We start from the raw sequence: 9,842 nt of genomic DNA, 5'->3' as shown, positions 1-9,842 counted from the left end.
ATTCCAGCCGCCGCTGGGGCCCCGTCTCAAGGTTTATCAACAGCACGTGCCTCCCCTCCACTGCCGCAGCGTCTGCGACGATTCGCAGAAAACTGCTAAGACACGCTAGTGTCCCATTAAAATTTAATCACCACCTCGAATAACTAACGATACTTTCTTTGTTTGTAGCTGCAGTGGCGGAAGTCAGTATAAAGGCAGGGTTCCTACGAAAGTAATAATACAATTTCTGAAGCATGTATCGAAATAATATGAAAGTAAAACTTCCTGGCAGATTAAAACTGTGTGCCGGACCGAGACTCAAACTCGGGACCTTTGCCTTTCGTGGGCAAATGCTCTACCAACTGAGCTACCCAAGCACGACTCACGTCCCGTCCTCACAACTTTACTTTCGCGGGAAAGTGCTCTACCAGGAGCTCTACTTGGAGACGAGGTACTGGCAGAAGTAACCTCGTCTCCAAGTAGAGCTCCTGGTAGAGCACTTTCCCGCGAAAGTAAAGTTGTGAGGACGGGACGTGAGTCGTGCTTGGGTAGCTCAGTTGGTAGAGCATTTGCCCACGAAAGGCAAAGGTCCCGAGTTCGAGTCTCGGTCCGGCACACAGTTTTAATCTGCCAGGAAGTTTCATATCAGCGAACACTCCGCTGCAGAGTGCAAATCTCATTCTGGGAATATGAAAGTAGTAAACACATAAAGTCAGTTCCACAAGAGAGTTACTACACCACTATGTTAAATGTAACGTCCGCAGCAACATCCCTGGTAGTGGTCTCTAATCTGTACTCAATGCGCTTCTGCACAGTGCATAAACTCAAGCACCAAAGGAACTGGTATAGGCGTGCGAACTCAAATACCGAGATGTGTGAACAGGCAGAATAGGGCGCTGCGGTCGCCATCGTCCATATAAGAGAAAAAGAGTCTGGCGCAGTTGTTAGATAGATTACTGCTGCTACAATGGCAGGTTATCAAGATTTAAGTGAGTCTGAACGTGGTGCTATAGTCGGCGCTCGAGCGATGGGACACGGGTAAAATACAGGGAGCGAAAGGCTATTTACAATTTGTACAGAAACCAGATGGCAGTTATAAGAGTCGAGGGGCATCAAAGGGAAGCAGTGGTTGGGAAAGGAGTGAGACAGGGTTGTAGCCTCTCCCCGATGTTATTCAATCTGTATATTGAGCAAGCAGTAAAGAAAACAAAAGAAAAATTCGGAGTAGGTATTAAAATTCATGGGGAAGAAGTAAAAACTCTGAGGTTCGCCGATGACATTGTAATTCTGTCAGAGACAGCAAAGGACTTGGAAGAGCAGCTGAACAGAGTGGACAGTGTCATGAAAGGAGGATATAAGATGAACATCAACAAAAGCAAAACGAGGATAGTGGAATGTAGTCAAATTAAATCGGGTGATGCTGAGGGGATTACATTAGGAAATGAGACACTTAAAGTAGTAAAGGAGTTTTGCTATTTGGGGAGTAAAATAACTGATGATGGTCGAAGTAGAGAGGATATAAAATGTAGACTGGCAATGGCAAGGAAATCGTTTCTGAAGAAGAGAAATTTGTTAACATCGAGTATAGATTTAAGTGTCAGGAAGTCGTTTCTGAAAGTATTTGTATGGAGTGTAGCCATGTATGGAAGTGAAACATGGACGATAACCAGTTTGGACAAGAAGAGAATAGAAGCTTTCGAAATGTGATGCTACAGAAGAATGCTGAAGATAAGGTGGGTAGATCACGTAACTAATGAGGAGGTATTGAATAGGATTGCGGAGAAGAGAAGTTTGTGGCACAACTTGACTAGAAGAAGGGATCGGTTGGTAGGACATGTTTTGAGGCATCAAGGGATCACAAATTTAGCATTGGAGGGCAGCGTGGAGGGTGAAAATCGTAGAGGGAGACCAAGAGATCAATACACTAAGCAGATTCAGAAGGATGTAGGTTGCAGTAGGTACTGGGAGATGAAGAAGCTTGCACAGGATAGAGTAGCATGGAGAGCCGCATCAAACCAGTCTCAGGACTGAAGACCACAACAACAACAACATATAATGGACATGGGCAGGAAATATCAAACAACTGAGAAAGATACAGGGTGGCGCACGAAATGTGTTACCAATTGTTTCTTTCACAATTTGCGATGCACATTAGATATCCCGCAGAGCTTGGAAAAACAAATGAGTTACGAAATGACGTGTAATTCACTATACTGCCGCTAGGAGACTAGTAAGCAGCAATGGCTGACAATGGAAGATTGACGACACAGCAAGGATAGGCAATTCTGTTATTTTTTCATGAAACGAAAAGCGTTGTTGTAACTCAGAGGCGTCTTCGACAACAGTGTAACACACGATGGGTCCCTTGCAATAAGACCATCCACAGGTTGTACGATAAATTTGTACAGGAAGGAACAGTATTGGAAGCGAAGCGACCTCGGCCTAAGCCTGTTTGCTCGCCATAGAATACTGAAGCGGTACGAGTTGCTGTACAGAGAAGTCCCGGCAAATCGTGTAGAAAGGCAGCAGTGCAACTGGGAATATCCAGACGCTCCGTTCAATGCATTCTTAGAAGTGACCTCCATATGTACCCATACAAGATGACCTGAGCACAGAAGCTCACTGAAGAACACAAGCAGCAGAGACTACTGTTTGCTCACTGGGCGGAGGATAGGGAAGAAACTCTCAACGACGTTTGGTTTTCAGACGAGGCGCATTTTCATTTAGACGGTGTGGTTAACAAACAAAATGTACGGTTTTGGGCCACTGAAAACCCACAAGTGCTTCATGAATGACAACATTATGCTCTGAGGATTACAGCGTGGGCAGCAGTTTCCAGTCTTGGACTTATTGGACCCTTTTTCTTTGAAGAAACTGTGAACAGCGAGCGTTATTTGAGCATGCTTCGCAACAGCTTCATTCCACAGCTTCTTGCTACTGTCTTGCCCTTCAACACGCAGTGGTTCATGCAAGATTGAGCAAGGCCACATACTGCAAACACTGTGTTGGAGTTTTTACACGAGCATTTCGACATGCGGATCATTTAATTCAGGTTTCCAGGTCGCTTCAATGACGGACCAAATTGGCCCCCCAATAGTCCAGACCTCAATCCGTGTGACTTTTTTCTTTGGGGGTACCTAAAGGAAAAAATTTTCCCGAAACTTCCACGTGATTTAATGGAGCTCAGAAGACTTATTCTTCAAGCGTGCTGTGAAATTACGGAAGACGTGTGCCGTAGGGTAATCTCTAACTTCACTGTTCGTTTGAAGGAAGTTAGGCAATGAAATGGTGGACATATTGAGCATGTGCTGAGATAGAACAAATCCCCATGGACGGCTCTTCATTGTAGTATATGTTCCTTTCAGATTGTATTGACAATAAAGTTTGTATTCAAAAACAAAATGGTAACACATTTCGTGCGCCACCCTGTATAATGTTGACTGCACTATTCACTGCCAATTACAATATGAGCAACGAAGACATCGATGAGATGCTGCATTCGTAAAAAAGGACGTGATCAACAGTTGAGTCGCAGTGGTTTCATTGGAATCTGTTCACTGGCCTTCAGATCAGCTAAAGGCCGAACGTGTCCATAGTAGACGCGTTCCTTTAGGTGTCCGTAGAACCAAAAGTCGCATGGGTTCAGATCAAGTGATTTTGCAGGCTGTTCATCTGGAGAACTTCTCGTGGTAACACATTCGTGGAAGATTGCATTAGCAGCCTTCTACTGCAAGAGGGACATGAGGTGTTGCCACATCTCTTATGAAAACAGTGGTTTCCACACATCTGCGCTCTTCCAAAGTGGGAGCCACGTCTCGATAAAGTGCAGACGTCACGGTAAACCGGACAGGAGGTCTGGGTATATTATGTTCAGAAAAGGACGGACCGATAATAAAGGTGATCGTGAATCCACAGCACACACTCACATACGGGGAGTGCAGTGGCTCTTCGTGCACAACACGTGGTTTAACGGTACCCCAAATTCGGCAGTTCTGTGCATTCACAGCACACTCTAACTGTAAAATGTGTCTCGTCACTCCATAGAATATCGCCCTGCAACACGTCATCAACGTCGAACCGCGCCAGAAACCGAAGAGCAAATTCAGGATGTTGTTGCGGATCATGAGGCTTCAGTTGCTGCACCGGTTGGATCTTGTACGGTAGTCTGTCGGCAAACTGAAGAGCGAGCGAGCGATTCCCCCCACTCTGCCTACCCGGCTACGTCACAGGGCGCTTCTACAGGCTGTTTCACAAACGTGGTACCGTCCCTGCCGCAGCGCGCGCTTTAAATCTGTGGCGACACCGTGCACAGATACGTCTCGGCTGCGTTCATTTTTAGACAAATGCATTAAGACCATAGAGAATACAAAAAAAAAAATAGGTTCTTCCGAAACACAACATTATAGAGTAAATAATATTAACATAAGAACGGAAATCAGGATTCGACTAGAAACATAGAACCAAAAGCCTGTTCATGTGAATGTATGTTCCTCTATTGCTATTCGTAAAACGAACCCCATATAATGCAATCAGTCTGTAGAATTTAAGATTTGTCCCTACTTTGTGTTTCTACTAAAAGGTAGAAGTTTCCTTTGAAGGACTGCATTGGAACTTGACAGCTCTTGCAACACAAAGAGTGTTTAAAAAGTAAGCAGAAGTTTATAATTTTGTGTTTTGTATTAGTCCGATTTGCACTACCTTTTTGTCACTGTCTTCATAAACGTGCCTCAAAAATATGTGTTCAAAGTTATGCATGTTCTGTATTTACTTTGTTATCAGCTGTCACAAAGGTTACATGTGTTTTGGTAGCATCAACGATTATTTGTTTTGAATAGAAATAAATTTGAGTATCTGTATTAAATTTTGTTATAAGAATGGAATAAAGTACATGAAATTTTTAGAAATGGTAACTATTGCTTTTGGTGAGCCTGTTGTGAGTGAACCAAGGGCAGACAAGAGGTATAAACATTTCAAAGCAGGTCATAAAGCACAGAGGTTTTACAAGCATGGAAGAGACTAAAAATGCACTGTTAAGAGACTATAAACTATCCCCGAAGGAACAGTTCCTAAAGTGTTCTGGGAACTGGAAATAGCACTGGCATAAATGTATAGTATGTAATGGAGAATATTTTGAAGAAGATAACATTGCTGTAGATTAACAAATGAAGTTCTTACCAAAAAATAAAAATTAATATGTGAACGCACCTCGTATGTCAAGCTTTCTGCGTAGAAGTCCAGAATCTGTGTAGGCCTACATGTTTCGAAGGAAATTTCAGCAGTGTTTAGAATAGCTATTGTGCGCATGTTTTAAACAATATGTCTTTGAATCAGGTGAATAGTGACCGAGACAGAGATTTAGTGTTCCATAAGCATCAAATGTTTTACGTGATCTTGAAACTGTCTGTAACGATGGGTTTCCCCCCAAAATTATCAGATCTCCTTCGTGGCGATTCCAGTAAACCGTGCGGCTTTTTTTCCGTTCCTTACTTATGCGTCCTATAGCGTGAGGTAGACGTTTCCATAAATTGCAGCCCTTTGATTGAGACTGGTAATATTAACCAACAGTTCCTTTTGGGTCGCCTCTTTAATACACGCTGTAATAACATTAGAGACGATCGAACGCTCGTTAATCGACAAATACCTCCTCTTCTTCGTATTCTGCACACTTTCTTGCAATGCTAGACGATTATCCATCACTTCCAGATATCGAAGTACATCTGTAAGTATACAAGTTAACTCACTGACACTGGCAACGAAGATCCCACAAACAGAATCGACGTATATCAGTATATCACCGCAGGCCGATCTACACCGCTAGACAGGTAGCGGGCAACAGATTTGGGTCGCCCTGTAGGCCAATGGCAGGGTTCTTCCGGGAAAGGCCACTTCCCCCACCAAAAGCGCTGCTCGCTCTTCAGTTTACAGACAGGCTACAAGCAGTGTAAGATAGGCCGCAAAACTTTGCGTACTGTTGGCTCCTCAGATTTTCCAGTTGGCGATACACTCGACACGACACCCTCTACAAGTCGTGTAGTTTCCTTATTGCTCGTGCCGAGCCTCTGCGCCATCACAGTACCGAGCGAGGTGGCGCAGTGGTTAGCACACTGGACTCGCATTCGGGAGGACGGCGGTTCAATCCCGTGTCCGGCCATCCTGATTTAGGTTTTCCGTGATTTCCCTAAATCACTCCAGGCAAATGCCAGGATGGTTCCTTTGAAAGGGCACGGCCGACTATCTTCCCCATCCTTCCCTAATCCGATGAAACCGATGACCTCTTTACCTGGTCTCCTTCCCCAAACAACCCAAAAAAAGCAATCACAGTCTGCCCCCGGTCAAACCCGGATAGATCGCCCGCCTTCCCCATTCTACACGCGGACAGCGCGCTCACTGATCCTGCATTCGTCGTGGGTGTGTCTGACTGGCAGTCATTCCTCGCCAGGTGCAGCGGCTGTCGCCTGGACCGATTTATATCCATAGAAGGTCGGTGGTCGTAATGTTCTGGCTGATCAGTGTATTAAGCAGTCTAGAGGGTTTTATTCACTAAAAATTTATAGTGATTGCATACTAATCCAAATAATTCGTTTCCTTCATTCTTAAATGTTGCAGTACACCAATTTTGTGTTCGGATAAACGTGATTCAGAAGGTAATGACAAACGGTTGCATGGGGGCTTAATTAAATATAATGAATGCAAATTCTTTTTAATTTTAGTCGCTGTCTGTCCGATTACGAAGTCTCGTAACCGGTTGGCCCGACTGGTATTAGTACGCAATCTGACAGCATAGAATAACAACAAAGAATGAAACGAAATTTCCGTTAACACATTAATTAATTAAGTCCCCAGCAACTATGAAAGCTACGAAACAACAAGGCACAAGTGTAGCTGTTCTGTGTGTGGAAGTGTGATTGCCTGGTTCAAATGGCTCTGAGCACTATGGGACTTAACAGCTGTGGTCATCAGTCCCCTAGAACTTGGAACTACTTAAACCTAACTAACCTAAGGACATCACACACATCCATGCCCGAGGCAGGATTCGAACCTGCGACCGTAGCAGTCGCACGGTTGCTGACTGCGCGCCTAGAACCGCGAGACCACCGCGGCCGGCTGGAAGTGTGATTCAACGTACACATCTGGCACGGTTCTTCCTCAATAAGACCAGATATTTTAAACACCATTTATACTGAAGTAATTAAAAAAAACCAGAAATACTATAATTGCACATAGAAACCAGAAATACAGTCTAATACAAGAACACGAGCCAGATGCTTTGTTGACTGAACCTGTGACCAAGAGGCATTATTGTTTAAGACATTGAAATAATAAAAAAAATTAATTTTTACCTTCATATATATTGACGAAAAGCACACTCTGATCATTACTGCATCCCCAATCCAAGAACATCTGGTGTCTAGCCCATCAAAACAATACTACAAGTTCTGAACAAACACTCACTACCGCAACTTCTCAACTACGACTCACCACTGCTACATCTCAACTAGCACTGCCAACTGCTACTTCTCAATAAGCACTCTCCACTACCACATCTCAACAAACACTGCCTACTGCTACTTCTCAATGAACACTGCCATTGGAGGCGGCTGAATAATACTCTCTGGCGCAATCTCCGGCGCTGTGCCTCAGTGTAGCCACCTTTCACGGTATCCTTGTAGGAATGTCCAAAAATTTTAACTGTCGTCAAAATTATGTATATACTCTAATAAACCGATTAGGCAACGGCCTTGTCGCAGTGCATACACCGGTTCCCGTGAGATCACCGAAGTTAAGCGCTGTCGGGCGTGGTCGGCACTTGGATGGGTTACCATCCAGGCCGCCATGCGCTGTTGCCATTTCGCGGGGCGCACTCAGCCTCGTGGTGCCAAATGAGGAGCTACCCGACCGAATAGTAGCGGTGAAAGAAAACCATCGTAACGACCGGGAGAGCGGTGTGCTCACCACACGCCCCTCCTATCCGCATCTTCCACTGAGGATGACACGGCGGTCAGATGCTCCCGGCAGGCCACTCGTGGCCTGAAGACGGAGTGCTTCAAATTGAGCGATTATTGAAGCTAACAAAACAAGAAATGATAAAACGAGTAGTATTGGAAGACGGTTTCACATTAATAAGTCGACAGACGCACTAGTCAAGAAAAGCACTTGACCACAACAATGGGTCCAAATCTTTAATACTGCTCTACAAAGAAAGCGACAAATGAAAGTTTGTCGGAAGATCGCACACCATGTCTTCTGTCGGAGAGTGAATGTGAGAAGTGTTACTTATAAAACGTCTTAATTGCAAAATTTTTTATTCATATGACCGGTTTCGGTTCATTCAGATCCATCTTCAGATCTGATATTTCACTTACAGGAGTAACCCGTCCAAATCCAGCAACTTTCACATGCTGCGTCACATTTGGACGGGTTACTCCCGTAACTGAAATATCAGATCTGAAGATGGTTCTGAATGAACCGAAACCGGTCATATGAATAAAAAATTTTGCAATCAAGACGGATTATAAGTAACATTATACAATCACTGATTGCTGCTATCCCATCAGATATTATGTCTGTTTTTGCAAAATGTGGGAAGTGGTATCTTCTGTTACACAACAGGGAAATTATTCCAGAATAAGCACGAAACCAAACAGTGGCAACGCTACAATCCTGCCCTGTGGTCTCACCCAACCATCGTATGCAAAACCGTCCAGACTCCGTGCAGACAACCGCAGGGATTTCCCTCCCCTGTGTCTTCTCCACTGTCTTATCAGCTTACACTGTCCCCTGTATCTCCTCGCGACGTTGACGCTCTTGGCAGAAACACACTTTCCCATCAGAGCATAATCGTTTCTGTCCCACTACATCGTTCAGCCACTTTCTCCAAGTCCTTCTCAGTAGATGAACCCGACACTGGAATAACCTCCCGCATTGCATCTGCGCCTGCCGCGGTGGCCGAGCGGTTCTAGGCGCTGCAATCCGGAACCGCCCGACCGCTACGGTCGCAGGTTCGAATCCTGCCTCGGGCATTGATGTGTGTGATGTCCTTAGGTTGGTTAGGTTTAAGTAGTTCTAAGTTCTAGGGGACTGATGACCTCAGAAGTTAAGTCCCATAATGCTCGGAGCCATTTGAACATTATATCTGAGAACTGAACAACGTCTCCAGATTCAGAAGAGAGTTCATGAGACATCTACTGCAGGAACAGTAAGGACTACCATTGTACCTGTACGCACTCGTTGTCGTTGTACATCCTTCTTCCCAACTACCCCTCCCTCATTCTCAGAATTCTCACCAGCGGCACTCTTCTTAAACTTGCTTTCCGCGGAAATCGCTTCACCAGAAAACATATAATTTGTACGCCTATAAATTATTTTTATACCTGCCACTATTATTATTATTATTATTATTATTATTGGGAGCGTTAGTAGAAGTATTGTCACTATTTATTTTATTATTTCATGGTAAGTATTATTTGTTCATGCTGTCTCTATACTGTAAACAGTCATATCATTTTAATACGATTTGTCTTATTAACATTGTCATTTCTTAGGTAACTCTTATGTAAAAGAGGTTTTGTATCTGTGAAACGCTGCTCTGATGTAAGAGACTGCCTGATGTCCCAAATTAGATCAGGTAAAACAGCCAAAATAAATAATTACAAGCCGCGATCACTGTACAAAGCACTTGCAGCGAACTGATGAACATTCAACGTTCAGGTGTGTAATTTGTAACAAAGAGAACATCCTGCTTTAAAAATATCAAAAAATACACAAATTATTTCACGCATTTTGGGCAGTTAATTTCATATGATGAAAAAATTGCAAACTGATCTCCACAAGCTGAGTTTACTGTGGTGAGAATACGATACAGG

The 9,842-nt window shown here is 43.9% G+C and overlaps 1 non-coding gene and 1 pseudogene across 1 annotated transcript; both read left to right on the top strand.

Moving 5' to 3' along the window:
* The first annotated feature begins 520 nt into the window (after positions 1 to 520).
* Trnas-cga lies at positions 521 to 595 on the top strand. The gene has a single exon. It is a non-coding gene; the product is annotated as a tRNA-Ser (tRNA).
* Positions 596 to 7,708: 7,113 nt separating this feature from the next.
* On the top strand, positions 7,709 to 7,826 carry LOC124719262 (annotated as a pseudogene).
* The last annotated feature ends 2,016 nt before the right edge of the window (positions 7,827 to 9,842 follow it).

Source organism: Schistocerca piceifrons, chromosome 10 (assembly GCF_021461385.2).
Source record: "Schistocerca piceifrons isolate TAMUIC-IGC-003096 chromosome 10, iqSchPice1.1, whole genome shotgun sequence".
Classification (NCBI taxonomy): Eukaryota; Metazoa; Arthropoda; class Insecta; order Orthoptera; family Acrididae; genus Schistocerca; species Schistocerca piceifrons.
Note: the sequence above shows the minus strand (reverse complement) of the source record. Positions and strands in the feature narration are given on the sequence as shown.